Source organism: Coffea arabica, chromosome 2c (genome assembly GCF_036785885.1).
Source record: "Coffea arabica cultivar ET-39 chromosome 2c, Coffea Arabica ET-39 HiFi, whole genome shotgun sequence".
Classification (NCBI taxonomy): Eukaryota; Viridiplantae; Streptophyta; class Magnoliopsida; order Gentianales; family Rubiaceae; genus Coffea; species Coffea arabica.
This window is the reverse complement of record NC_092312.1, coordinates 57,261,134-57,276,356: the sequence shown is the minus strand read 5'-3', so window position 1 is coordinate 57,276,356 and position 15,223 is coordinate 57,261,134. Positions and strand designations below refer to the sequence as shown.

At 36.4% G+C, this 15,223-nt stretch overlaps 2 long non-coding RNA genes across 2 annotated transcripts; both read left to right on the top strand.

The window, feature by feature from the left end:
- Positions 1-1,217: 1,217 nt before the first annotated feature.
- LOC140036000 (uncharacterized) lies at positions 1,218-2,142 on the top strand. Its single transcript, XR_011839895.1, has 2 exons — positions 1,218-1,369; positions 1,923-2,142. It is a non-coding gene; the product is annotated as an uncharacterized lncRNA (long non-coding RNA).
- Positions 2,143-7,237: 5,095 nt separating this feature from the next.
- LOC140035999 (uncharacterized) lies at positions 7,238-10,172 on the top strand. The gene is made up of 3 exons (XR_011839894.1): positions 7,238-7,333; positions 9,342-9,399; positions 9,953-10,172. It is a non-coding gene; the product is annotated as an uncharacterized lncRNA (long non-coding RNA).
- The last annotated feature ends 5,051 nt before the right edge of the window (positions 10,173-15,223 follow it).

Genomic DNA, 15,223 nt, shown 5'->3' with positions numbered 1-15,223 from the left:
ATCCCTGTGAGTTCAGTTTCCAACGCTACCAACGATGCTCAAATCTAAGTTGAATTGAATGAGATGTGACCAAAATACGAAAACGGCTCTGCTGTTGAACCAAACTGTCCAAATTTTCCCAGTTTGTGTTCGAGTTTTTGATCTGATTCTTGACAAGAAATTGAGCTTCATGGATTGTGTAAATGATAATCTGAATGTCTATGGTCATTTGAGGGAAAATGCACCACTTTCATAGTTGAAATGATGTTGAGGAATTGAAGGAAAAGGAAGGTATATGCTGTCCAAAAAATTCTGGAAATTTTCCAGATTTTAGTCGAATTTTGGGGGTCAATTTTGACAAATTTCTGAACTACTTGGGCTGTATACATGTTAACCTATATGGGTGGTATTGTTTGGGTGCAAATGTAGCTTTTGGGTTGTTGAAAAATTTTGGATAAATTGAAGGGGAAATGGACTACTTGCTACCGAATGCACCTGAAATTTTTCCAGCTTTGAATGATAATTGTGAACTGTTTTCACGATAACTTGAGCTCAAATGATTTGTGTATTAATTAAGGGGTTTGTATAGCTCAATTTGGGACAAAAATCTAGTAGAGGTTACGTCCAAAAAGTGGACCAAAATCTTATTCTTCAAGAAGATGCCAAAACAGAATTTTTGTTTGAAATTAGAAATGGTTTGATGTTTGGATTTCATTGTGGGTAAATGTGGACCAAAGTTGTCCCGAAAATGTTTTCTAGCATTAACCGTTGTTACTAGGTCCACTTTGAGTTGATAACCTTGAATTTTATTAGACCAAATGCCCTATTTTGAGGAATTTGTCAAATCTGGAAATTTTCCTAAAAACTCAAGTTTTTGCCTTCATGAAAATCATTGGATTAAGTTGGTCGTGGAATTTGGCAAACTTAAGGAGTTTCTATTTTATAGAAATTCTAACGACTAGTTTTACTTGGTTTATATGATTGCCTCTTAAAGGAATTTCCCAAGATATGTTTGGGAAAAATTTGAGGGAAAAATTCCTCTAAATGGTTTAAATGTGATTTTTCTCAACTTGTGACACCAAATTGGTGTTAAATGGCTTATATGATTCTAGAACTTGGATGTTGGAATATTTGACGAATTTAGCAAGTTTTTGGGTTTTAAAGAAACCTCAAAATTTAATTTCACTCGATTTGTGGATTTCATTTTAAATTCTTTGAGAAAACGATTAATACTAGTTTGGGATTTTTGAGTGAAATTAAATGCTAGTTGACTCGAGTTAAATTCGCCAACTCAAAAGTGGAAATTTATGTGAATTATTTGTATGATTTTAGGAGTTGGTGAAGAGCACAATCTCGATCAAAGTTTGGAATTCTAGACACTTCACTTGAGGTGAGTGTCTCTTGCATGAATCGTGTTTAACTGCTAGTTGAACTACTTGTTAAAAGTACTTGCTAGAGATATCATGAAATGTTATATGCTATGTGATTGCGTGAAATGCCACAAGTACAAGTGTTGCAATGTCGATTGGAGCGTGGTCTCGTCGACTAAATAAACCAAACAGATGCATGTACCACGCTCTATTAGAGTGGGAGGTACCTCTCTGTCGTCTTGCTAAAAGTGCTTGCAATATTCGTGTTAGAGTCGGGCCCGAAAATAAGGGGGAAGACGTTGCTAGGAGATGTGTAGATTAGGGAAAATGTCTACATGGAGTTTAGGTAGTGAAAGTTGACGGAGTGTCAACTACTATAAATTTTCTGATCAAGTGCGTGGACTTTGGCTCCTGAGAGCCCCGTATCCTTTTCTTGTCATGTTATTTCGCTTTCTTAAATTGTTAAGTGCTTACTTGTCTATTTGTACTTGTTAAATTGCCTTATGTGAATTGCATGTTTCGAGGCACCACTGAGCTATTGGCTCATCCCTTCCAAATTGTTTTCCTTGACAGGTTCTGAAATGCATGAAGTCTTGGAGAACTAGAACAGAAATGTTATATTTTGAATGCTCACTTTTGTAATTGTATTTTTGGAAACGTTGGTATCTTTTGGATGATTTTTGTGTTTTTGGGAAAATGTGAATCCTGTGGTGCTTCTGTGCCCTGGATTAGGAAATTTAAATTGTAAATTAAGTTGAATTTAAGTATACTAAGCTCGACGTTTTCGTTGGTACTTGGAATTGTGTTTTGGACTGTATAAGTTGAATTGTATGAATTATTTAAGTATGTGACTTGCTCGAGAAGTAAGGTTTATTTTCGATTTATATTTGGTGAAATTAGTTACTAGAGTGCGTGAGTCCTAGCGAGAGCTAGGCAGGCGACCCGCCAACCCTTTGGTTCGCCTTAGGAAGAAGTGGGGCCGCCACAGGTGGTATCAGAGCTTTAGGTTCCAAATCTCTGTAGTGTATCCTAGGCTTTAAAACTTAGGATGCAGGACTGTGGTGTTAAGTGATTATTGGATAGAATATTAGGGACTAGAGTTTCCTCTATTATTGGAAAAGAAAAGAATTGGGTGAGGTGATTTGAAAAGTAGTAGGTGAAATTCTTGAACAATAATACTAGTCGATATTTATCGGAACAAGTGTGACTAAGATAAACCCTAGAATTCGAGGTATCCTTTAAGGTTTTAATTTTATATATATATGGGTGTGAAATTGGGGAATGCTTCTTAGATTGACGGTTTAAGTAAGAAATCATGTGAACCATCTATGAGATATAATGGGGATTGAGTCGATTTGCACTTGGAAATGGCCAGTCCCAGTGTGAATTGACTTGGTTCCTATTTGACTCCTAAGTTAGTTAGTATATCTATTCTTTGAGTTTGAACTCGAAGCTTGAGGCTTTAATTGAGAAACCTATGGATCTTTTGTGAACCAAACCCTCCGTTGGTCCTCGTCCTTGCTTATGCATGATATAATTACTTGTTTATTCACTATTTTTTGTGCTTATTTGGATTCGTAAGTGTAACATGACTTTGTATGTCTCTTTTGAAGATGGAATGCCCTTTTGTAGTGCACTTGTGTACCCCCTTTGTTATAAATTTATGAAATATGATGATTGACTGCATTCAAAACTTCTACTTTATTAATATATCGCCCTACGCTATTTTAAGTTCTGATCTTCTATAGGAATTAAAGATGGTAGGAAGAAAGATTAGTGGCTTTCTATTGCCCAATTGGAGGAAGTTGCTCAAATCCTGGTAGGACATGATAGGAGCTAGGTGAGAATAGAGTTTAAGTTATGATAGAGGGATATGGACTTTAATTTCAAATGACCCTAGTAGGAGTTTTTCTTAAAAAGAGTATTTGGCTATGACCTTCTCCTAATGGTGATTAATACGTAAACGCGAATTAAGAAAAGAGTGGGACGTGGTCCTCTAAGTTAACTAGGAGTGACGCTTTTGGGTTGCTGGTCAGTGTTGGGATGGAAGTATAAGGTTGTCAATAACTAGAGATTGAGAGTTGTATTGCTACTACAAGGCCCTAAGAGAGTAATTTCTGACTGTAGTCGGGAAGGCAGGGTTTTGGAGAGATTAGGATAATTCCTCTAATTGAAGATTGCTGAGAGATCTATTGGAATATGAGGAGCAGGATTTTTCCCCTATCACGTTTTGGAGACGGATGTACAAGTGGGAATTAGATACGAACATGGGATCTTAGAAAAAGCATACGCGTTAGCGTTTTAATCCGAGTGTAAATGATAGTAATGACAATTAAGGGTAAATACCAGAGTAGGAGTAGTGTTCCAGCACCTTTCTATGTCGCCCTACCTGTGCTTAGATTTCTTGTCTATCCGAGTAAAGAGTAGCTAAGGTCAACTTTCGGAGCTCAGTAAAACGAGGACATGGCGAGTTTGGGAGAGATGCTCAGAGAAATAGAGGCTCTTCAAGAGAAAGTGGAATTTCAGACGAAACTAACGGAATACTGGGAAGGACGATGGAAACAAGAGTTCGTGAAGAAGCTTGAATTGGAGAAAAAGTACGTGGACATACAGAAGAAATACTATGAGGCGTTAGAGTTAATATATGACAAGTCCGAGGAAGTGTGTCCTCCTATCCCGATTGCGTCTCAAGGAGTGGTTAACAACCAAGGAAAAGGGGGTGAAGGAAGCTCCAATGGTTCAAAAAGGAAGCGCAAGGGAAGTGACGGGGATCTAGTACCAGTTTCCCTTTGTGATTATTGTAAGAAACCAAACCACTCTACCGACAACTGTTGGAAAAAGAACTATAAGTGCTTTAGTTGTAGAAGTTCTAAGCATTTGGTGTCTAGCTGCCCACACAAAGTAGAGAGGGTTGTGAAGGATCCTTGATATCTCAATTGAACTTCCTGTACACTTTGGTATTCTTGTAGGAACTTTGGTACTTAATCTATGACTCTTAGATTTAGTATCTGGTGTTAAGGTGAATTGGTCGAGTTAAGTGCTTAGTACGACTCGTCCCTGGGGAAAACTTAAGCAATGCTTCGTATATATATTTTGTGATCGGTCCCGTGGACAGGTTTTAATCTATTATGGATATTCAAACTTCTAAGTTTTACATCTAATTCCGTTGGTCCGACCTGGACCCATTACCTAATCGTTTGAATTAAATGGAAACCTTTTTTTTTTTTTTACTTTTTACTTGTACTCCACCAACACTACGTATAATTCCAAATACTTGTTGTCCCTTTTTCCACAAGTAGATATATTCCTAATAACACCGTTAATTTCAAAAGCAAAATTTTGGGGGGTTTAAGTGCATCCTTTTGACCAAATATTTACATGACCAACATTAAACATCTGCTAAATGTTGAGTCCATTTACAAATGTTGACGCTTTAGGACTAAAACCTAAATTTCGATAACTGCATGTTTAATTTTTTTTTTCTTCTCGACTCACCTTCGAACTAAAGAGAAAGAAAAACTTTCCCTTCCTTTTGATGTATTTAGTACAAAACAGTTTTATTGGAAATTTGTAAACTCGATTGGTCAATTGTAAATTTGGACCACATTTTCTTACAAGTGTATTTAGTGTCAAAGGTCAATTTAATTATGATAATAATGTAAGAAGGTTTTTCCTCAACCAAATGAGATTTATAGTTAATAAGAATTTGAGGAAGGATTATTGTTAAAACCTCTTTCTCGTGTACGTCTCCCCTCCATATATATGTATACAAATCTACTCTTACTAGCTCAGTCTCAAATTGCAGAATTACTCTTCTTAAATTACTAGGGGAAAAAAGAAGTTTGAATTAACAATTTTGGTAAAAACATGGATTTTTGGGTCATGAAGAAAAGTCTGTACCTTTAACTCTGTTTGGAAAATTTAAAGTATATTTTTCCCATGAAAATATCCGTTATGCACGGAAGCCTCAATTATCTTTCTCGAATCGTGACTGATGTGTTTGGGACGAAATTCTCATTAGCCGTTTTTAGAGATAAAGAAACAAGGCCTGTACAATGTTGCTTCTTCAGAAAATCAAGTGCTAATGAATGATTTCTTTGACCATTTTGAGTCCAGAGGGTTAGTAAGTCTTATCATTTCATTGGAAATATACCACTCTACTTTGGTTTGGAATTTATGACGGAATTTTAGTACATGGAATCATGGGCTTGGGAAGCCTAAGATGAACTCTGGTGTATTTCAAGTACTTGGGATTGCACAATAATGTCAACTCCATTATAAGACGTATTTTGGCTTAGGTTGAAAAAAAAAATTTGACTTGAGTATCCTTTAAGATTCTTAAACCAATTAGTGAAGTAGTTTACCAGTTGAGCTTGCCTTTAAGTAGGGCTAGGAGTCTTAACGTTATCCTTGTGTCTCCGCTAAGAATATCACCTAGAATTTAGTCGTATGCTTTAACCAGAAGAGATAAAGGAGAGAAAAGATTCCAAATCCAACCATTATACCGTAGATTGAGGTTCTAAAACGAGTTGGAAAAGTGGCTTATTAAGTCGGATTTACCTTCAAGTATGGACAAGGTCCATAACATCTTCCATATATCTATGCTTAAGAAATATCATCTCGATCCAAGTCATGTGATTTATTTAGATGAGATTGAAGTGGACGAATCCCTATAATATGAAAGCATTCGATTAAGGTTTTGGATTGTGAAATTAAAGAATTGAGGAATAAGAAGATTGCTTTAGTTAGGTTTTGTGGAGAAATCACGATATCGAGGAGACAACTTGGGGAGTAGGAGAAGACTTGAAGAAGAAGTATCCAGATTTAACCACAAGATAAGGTGAGAATTTTGAGGACAAAATTCTTTTAAGGGGGGAAAGATGTGAGGACCTCAAAAATTTCATTATCCTCTGGAAAATTAAATCAAAATATTATTGAAAATATTAAAATTATCCAATAATATGTATTTATATTTAAATAATATTGTTTTCAATCATTCAGAAGTTACATTTCAATTTATTTGAATTTTTAAGATTTAATTGACGGTTCGCGTTCGGCAAAGCCCTAAGTTGAATTTTCGCGCACCGACGCGCGAATTAGTCGTAAGTTGAAATGTAGTATATGTAGAGGCTATAAAAAGGTATAATTAAGTTGGAGAAATATTAGATGAGGAATGTGAGGACTCGCAATTTATTTCTTTTAAATTCCCATTCTGAGGTTATTTAATTAGTTCGAATATTATTTTCTAGCCCTATTGGACCCAATTCTATAGCATTATAGCTCATGAGTAATTTTAAGGCAATTAGTTCGCAATTCAAGTCTGGAAAGTTGTTAAGTGTGAATAGTGCCCGTAGGCTCAGGAATAGTAACTGACTTGAGAATTCATGAGCCCGAATAATGGGAGATTTATACCCTAGTCTTAAAATAGGTATTTTTATGCCTAAATATCCATGTATTAGTTAGAAATGCCATCGTTATAAGAATTTCTCAAAAAAATTTCACCTTATCGCGCATAAGTGCGAAATACGCGTTTTACGCGCGCGATTTATTTGAAGGACTTTAGAACCTTATTTTGAGGTCATTAAGAGTAAATGATAATTACATGAATATATGTGCATTAGAGGTTTAGTGCACAGTTAAAACAAACCTCAGAGGAAACGGGCACAAGACGCGCGCGCGATACACTGTTCACGGTTGACTTGAGAGCACAAAAGTTGTACTACACTCAAGCTTCTCAAGGAAGCTTTCCATTTCAGATTTTTCCCTCCCTTTCCCCTCACCATAACCGCCGGTCTCTACTCTCTCTCACACTCCAAGTTTCACAATTTTTCCTCCACCATTTTCTTGCTCCAATTCACACCAAATTCACCACACAAGTTCAAGACAACTTGGACAATCACTTGGACAAAGAAGGAGCTGCACATCCACGGATTTTCTTGGGGCTTTTGGGACACCAAAATCTGACCTTTTAGCACACAAGTAAGGTAACCATGATCCACTCTTCAATTCTTGTTCAATGAAGGCCAACTCACACTTAAGAGCTTGATTATGCTTATGGGTAGCTTATTATTGTTGGAAATTGTTAAATGTGGGCTCTATGAACTCCCACTTTGAGTTGATGGCTGTGATGATATTTGATGATGGTTTTATTGTTGAATTAGTGCTTAAGGAAGTAGATTAAAGGTGCATTATTGCTAGAAACTTCATTGAGCTCTTGAAGCAAAAAGTTCCGATTCTGCCCCTGCCAAGACCGACCTTTTTCATGCGAAATTCTGAGGTTTTAACGGCTTGTATTTGATGTTTATGTGTTGTTGGAGTTGTGTGTAAAGTTTCATTGAAAGATATTGAGGTTCGGTTGACCAAAGGTGATGAATTCCAAAAACCAGCAAAATCTGGAAATTTTTCCCGTATGGCTCAGGCAGCCATTTTGTTTCGATCATAACTCTGCCCTCCGACATCGAAATTGAGTGCCGTTAGCGCCATTAGAAGCTAGACTCTTCCAGCTTTCCAACGGTGTAAAATTCACATCCTGGTTCCACCTGAGTGAACCGTGGCAGTCTTTTAAAGTCACCTGTCCTGCTCCACTGGTTCACTGGAAGCCAGGATATGTGCTGCGTTTTGTTGCCAGATTTCGAGCTAGTTATGAGTAGAATTTTAAAACGATTTCTTCTGAAAAATTGTATCCCTGTGAGTTCAGTTTCCAACGCTACCAACGATGCTCAAATCTAAGTTGAATTGAATGAGATGTGACCAAAATACGAAAACTGCTCTGCTGTTGAACCAAACTGTCCAAATTTTCCCAGTTTGTGTTCGAGTTTTTGATCTGATTCTTGACAAGAAATTGAGCTTCATGGATTGTGTAAATGATAATCTGAATGTCTATGGTCATTTGAGGGAAAATGCACCACTTTCATAGTTGAAATGATGTTGAGGAATTGAAGGAAAAGGAAGGTATATGCTGTCCAAAAAATTCTGGAAATTTTCCAGATTTTAGTCGAATTTTGGGGGTCAATTTTGACAAATTTCTGAACTACTTGGGCTGTATACATGTTAACCTATATGGGTGGTATTGTTTGGGTGCAAATGTAGCTTTTGGGTTGTTGAAAAATTTTGGATAAATTGAAGGGGAAATGGACTACTTGCTACCGAATGCACCTGAAATTTTTCCAGCTTTGAATGATAATTGTGAACTGTTTTCACGATAACTTGAGCTCAAATGATTTGTGTATTAATTAAGGGGTTTGTATAGCTCAATTTGGGACAAAAATCTAGTAGAGGTTACGTCCAAAAAGTGGACCAAAATCTTATTCTTCAAGAAGATACCAAAACAGAATTTTTGTTTGAAATTAGAAATGGTTTGATGTTTGGATTTCATTGTGGGTAAATGTGGACCAAAGTTGTCCCGAAAATGTTTTCTAGCATTAACCGTTGTTACTAGGTCCACTTTGAGTTGATAACCTTGAATTTTATTAGACCAAATGCCCTATTTTGAGGAATTTGTCAAATCTGGAAATTTTCCTAAAAACTTAAGTTTTTGCCTTCATGAAAATCATTGCATTAAGTTGGTCGTGGAATTTGGCAAACTTAAGGAGTTTCTATTTTATAGAAATTCTAACGACTAGTTTTACTTGGTTTATATGATTGCCTCTTAAAGGAATTTCCCAAGATATGTTTGGGAAAAATTTGAGGGAAAAATTCCTCTAAATGGTTTAAATGTGATTTTTCTCAACTTGTGACACCAAATTGGTGTTAAATGGCTTATATGATTCTAGAACTTGGATGTTGGAATATTTGACGAATTTAGCAAGTTTTTGGGTTTTAAAGAAACCTCAAAATTTAATTTCACTCGATTTGTGGATTTCATTTTAAATTCTTTGAGAAAACGATTAATACTAGTTTGGGATTTTTGAGTGAAATTAAATGCTAGTTGACTCGAGTTAAATTCGCCAACTCAAAAGTGGAAATTTATGTGAATTATTTGTATGATTTTAGGAGTTGGTGAAGAGCACAATCTCGATCAAAGTTTGGAATTCTAGACACTTCACTTGAGGTGAGTGTCTCTTGCATGAATCGTGTTTAACTGCTAGTTGAACTACTTGTTAAAAGTACTTGCTAGAGATATCATGAAATGTTATATGCTATGTGATTGCGTGAAATGCCACAAGTACAAGTGTTGCAATGTCGATTGGAGCGTGGTCTCGTCGACTAAATAAACCAAACAGATGCATGTACCACGCTCTATTAGAGTGGGAGGTACCTCTCTGTCGTCTTGCTAAAAGTGCTTGCAATATTCGTGTTAGAGTCGGGCCCGAAAATAAGGGGGAAGACGTTGCTAGGAGATGTGTAGATTAGGGAAAATGTCTACATGGAGTTTAGGTAGTGAAAGTTGACGGAGTGTCAACTACTATAAATTTTCTGATCAAGTGCGTGGACTTTGGCTCCTGAGAGCCCCGTATCCTTTTCTTGTCATGTTATTTCGCTTTCTTAAATTGTTAAGTGCTTACTTGTCTATTTGTACTTGTTAAATTGCCTTATGTGAATTGCATGTTTCGAGGCACCACTGAGCTATTGGCTCATCCCTTCCAAATTGTTTTCCTTGACAGGTTCTGAAATGCATGAAGTCTTGGAGAACTAGAACAGAAATGTTATATTTTGAATGCTCACTTTTGTAATTGTATTTTTGGAAACGTTGGTATCTTTTGGATGATTTTTGTGTTTTTGGGAAAATGTGAATCCTGTGGTGCTTCTGTGCCCTGGATTAGGAAATTTAAATTGTAAATTAAGTTGAATTTAAGTATACTAAGCTCGACGTTTTCGTTGGTACTTGGAATTGTGTTTTGGACTGTATAAGTTGAATTGTATGAATTATTTAAGTATGTGACTTGCTCGAGAAGTAAGGTTTATTTTCGATTTATATTTGGTGAAATTAGTTACTAGAGTGCGTGAGTCCTAGCGAGAGCTAGGCAGGCGACCCGCCAACCCTTTGGTTCGCCTTAGGAAGAAGTGGGGCCGCCACAGGTGGTATCAGAGCTTTAGGTTCCAAATCTCTGTAGTGTATCCTAGGCTTTAAAACTTAGGATGCAGGACTGTGGTGTTAAGTGATTATTGGATAGAATATTAGGGACTAGAGTTTCCTCTATTATTGGAAAAGAAAAGAATTGGGTGAGGTGATTTGAAAAGTAGTAGGTGAAATTCTTGAACAATAATACTAGTCGATATTTATCGGAACAAGTGTGACTAAGATAAACCCTAGAATTCGAGGTATCCTTTAAGGTTTTAATTTTATATATATATGGGTGTGAAATTGGGGAATGCTTCTTAGATTGACGGTTTAAGTAAGAAATCCTGTGAACCATCTATGAGATATAATGGGGATTGAGTCGATTTGCACTTGGAAATGGCCAGTCCCAGTGTGAATTGACTTGGTTCCTATTTGACTCCTAAGTTAGTTAGTATATCTATTCTTTGAGTTTGAACTCGAAGCTTGAGGCTTTAATTGAGAAACCTATGGATCTTTTGTGAACCAAACCCTCCGTTGGTCCTCGTCCTTGCTTATGCATGATATAATTACTTGTTTATTCACTATTTTTTGTGCTTATTTGGATTCGTAAGTGTAACATGACTTTGTATGTCTCTTTTGAAGATGGAATGCCCTTTTGTAGTGCACTTGTGTACCCCCTTTGTTATAAATTTATGAAATATGATGATTGACTGCATTCAAAACTTCTACTTTATTAATATATCGCCCTACGCTATTTTAAGTTCTGATCTTCTATAGGAATTAAAGATGGTAGGAAGAAAGATTAGTGGCTTTCTATTGCCCAATTGGAGGAAGTTGCTCAAATCCTGGTAGGACATGATAGGAGCTAGGTGAGAATAGAGTTTAAGTTATGATAGAGGGATATGGACTTTAATTTCAAATGACCCTAGTAGGAGTTTTTCTTAAAAAGAGTATTTGGCTATGACCTTCTCCTAATGGTGATTAATACGTAAACGCGAATTAAGAAAAGAGTGGGACGTGGTCCTCTAAGTTAACTAGGAGTGACGCTTTTGGGTTGCTGGTCAGTGTTGGGATGGAAGTATAAGGTTGTCAATAACTAGAGATTGAGAGTTGTATTGCTACTACAAGGCCCTAAGAGAGTAATTTCTGACTGTAGTCGGGAAGGCAGGGTTTTGGAGAGATTAGGATAATTCCTCTAATTGAAGATTGCTGAGAGATCTATTGGAATATGAGGAGCAGGATTTTTCCCCTATCACGTTTTGGAGACGGATGTACAAGTGGGAATTAGATACGAACATGGGATCTTAGAAAAAGCATACGCGTTAGCGTTTTAATCCGAGTGTAAATGATAGTAATGACAATTAAGGGTAAATACCAGAGTAGGAGTAGTGTTCCAGCACCTTTCTATGTCGCCCTACCTGTGCTTAGATTTCTTGTCTATCCGAGTAAAGAGTAGCTAAGGTCAACTTTCGGAGCTCAGTAAAACGAGGACATGGCGAGTTTGGGAGAGATGCTCAGAGAAATAGAGGCTCTTCAAGAGAAAGTGGAATTTCAGACGAAACTAACGGAATACTGGGAAGGACGATGGAAACAAGAGTTCGTGAAGAAGCTTGAATTGGAGAAAAAGTACGTGGACATACAGAAGAAATACTATGAGGCGTTAGAGTTAATATATGACAAGTCCGAGGAAGTGTGTCCTCCTATCCCGATTGCGTCTCAAGGAGTGGTTAACAACCAAGGAAAAGGGGGTGAAGGAAGCTCCAATGGTTCAAAAAGGAAGCGCAAGGGAAGTGACGGGGATCTAGTACCAGTTTCCCTTTGTGATTATTGTAAGAAACCAAACCACTCTACCGACAACTGTTGGAAAAAGAACTATAAGTGCTTTAGTTGTAGAAGTTCTAAGCATTTGGTGTCTAGCTGCCCACACAAAGTAGAGAGGGTTGTGAAGGATCCTTGATATCTCAATTGAACTTCCTGTACACTTTGGTATTCTTGTAGGAACTTTGGTACTTAATCTATGACTCTTAGATTTAGTATCTGGTGTTAAGGTGAATTGGTCGAGTTAAGTGCTTAGTACGACTCGTCCCTGGGGAAAACTTAAGCAATGCTTCGTATATATATTTTGTGATCGGTCCCGTGGACAGGTTTTAATCTATTATGGATATTCAAACTTCTAAGTTTTACATCTAATTCCGTTGGTCCGACCTGGACCCATTACCTAATCGTTTGAATTAAATGGAAACCTTTTTTTTTTTTTACTTTTTACTTGTACTCCACCAACACTACGTATAATTCCAAATACTTGTTGTCCCTTTTTCCACAAGTAGATATATTCCTAATAACACCGTTAATTTCAAAAGCAAAATTTTGGGGGGTTTAAGTGCATCCTTTTGACCAAATATTTACATGACCAACATTAAACATCTGCTAAATGTTGAGTCCATTTACAAATGTTGACGCTTTAGGACTAAAACCTAAATTTCGATAACTGCATGTTTAATTTTTTTTTTCTTCTCGACTCACCTTCGAACTAAAGAGAAAGAAAAACTTTCCCTTCCTTTTGATGTATTTAGTACAAAACAGTTTTATTGGAAATTTGTAAACTCGATTGGTCAATTGTAAATTTGGACCACATTTTCTTACAAGTGTATTTAGTGTCAAAGGTCAATTTAATTATGATAATAATGTAAGAAGGTTTTTCCTCAACCAAATGAGATTTATAGTTAATAAGAATTTGAGGAAGGATTATTGTTAAAACCTCTTTCTCGTGTACGTCTCCCCTCCATATATATGTATACAAATCTACTCTTACTAGCTCAGTCTCAAATTGCAGAATTACTCTTCTTAAATTACTAGGGGAAAAAAGAAGTTTGAATTAACAATTTTGGTAAAAACATGGATTTTTGGGTCATGAAGAAAAGTCTGTACCTTTAACTCTGTTTGGAAAATTTAAAGTATATTTTTCCCATGAAAATATCCGTTATGCACGGAAGCCTCAATTATCTTTCTCGAATCGTGACTGATGTGTTTGGGACGAAATTCTCATTAGCCGTTTTTAGAGATAAAGAAACAAGGCCTGTACAATGTTGCTTCTTCAGAAAATCAAGTGCTAATGAATGATTTCTTTGACCATTTTGAGTCCAGAGGGTTAGTAAGTCTTATCATTTCATTGGAAATATACCACTCTACTTTGGTTTGGAATTTATGACGGAATTTTAGTACATGGAATCATGGGCTTGGGAAGCCTAAGATGAACTCTGGTGTATTTCAAGTACTTGGGATTGCACAATAATGTCAACTCCATTATAAGACGTATTTTGGCTTAGGTTGAAAAAAAAAATTTGACTTGAGTATCCTTTAAGATTCTTAAACCAATTAGTGAAGTAGTTTACCAGTTGAGCTTGCCTTTAAGTAGGGCTAGGAGTCTTAACGTTATCCTTGTGTCTCCGCTAAGAATATCACCTAGAATTTAGTCGTATGCTTTAACCAGAAGAGATAAAGGAGAGAAAAGATTCCAAATCCAACCATTATACCGTAGATTGAGGTTCTAAAACGAGTTGGAAAAGTGGCTTATTAAGTCGGATTTACCTTCAAGTATGGACAAGGTCCATAACATCTTCCATATATCTATGCTTAAGAAATATCATCTCGATCCAAGTCATGTGATTTATTTAGATGAGATTGAAGTGGACGAATCCCTATAATATGAAAGCATTCGATTAAGGTTTTGGATTGTGAAATTAAAGAATTGAGGAATAAGAAGATTGCTTTAGTTAGGTTTTGTGGAGAAATCACGATATCGAGGAGACAACTTGGGGAGTAGGAGAAGACTTGAAGAAGAAGTATCCAGATTTAACCACAAGATAAGGTGAGAATTTTGAGGACAAAATTCTTTTAAGGGGGGAAAGATGTGAGGACCTCAAAAATTTCATTATCCTCTGGAAAATTAAATCAAAATATTATTGAAAATATTAAAATTATCCAATAATATGTATTTATATTTAAATAATATTGTTTTCAATCATTCAGAAGTTACATTTCAATTTATTTGAATTTTTAAGATTTAATTGACGGTTCGCGTTCGGCAAAGCCCTAAGTTGAATTTTCGCGCACCGACGCGCGAATTAGTCGTAAGTTGAAATGTAGTATATGTAGAGGCTATAAAAAGGTATAATTAAGTTGGAGAAATATTAGATGAGGAATGTGAGGACTCGCAATTTATTTCTTTTAAATTCCCATTCTGAGGTTATTTAATTAGTTCGAATATTATTTTCTAGCCCTATTGGACCCAATTCTATAGCATTATAGCTCATGAGTAATTTTAAGGCAATTAGTTCGCAATTCAAGTCTGGAAAGTTGTTAAGTGTGAATAGTGCCCGTAGGCTCAGGAATAGTAACTGACTTGAGAATTCATGAGCCCGAATAATGGGAGATTTATACCCTAGTCTTAAAATAGGTATTTTTATGCCTAAATATCCATGTATTAGTTAGAAATGCCATCGTTATAAGAATTTCTCAAAAAAATTTCACCTTATCGCGCATAAGTGCGAAATACGCGTTTTACGCGCGCGATTTATTTGAAGGACTTTAGAACCTTATTTTGAGGTCATTAAGAGTAAATGATAATTACATGAATATATGTGCATTAGAGGTTTAGTGCACAGTTAAAACAAACCTCAGAGGAAACGGGCACAAGACGCGCGCGCGATACACTGTTCACGGTTGACTTGAGAGCACAAAAGTTGTACTACACTCAAGCTTCTCAAGGAAGCTTTCCATTTCAGATTTTTCCCTCCCTTTCCCCTCACCATAACCGCCGGTCTCTACTCTCTCTCACACTCCAAGTTTCACAATTTTTCCTCCACCATTTTCT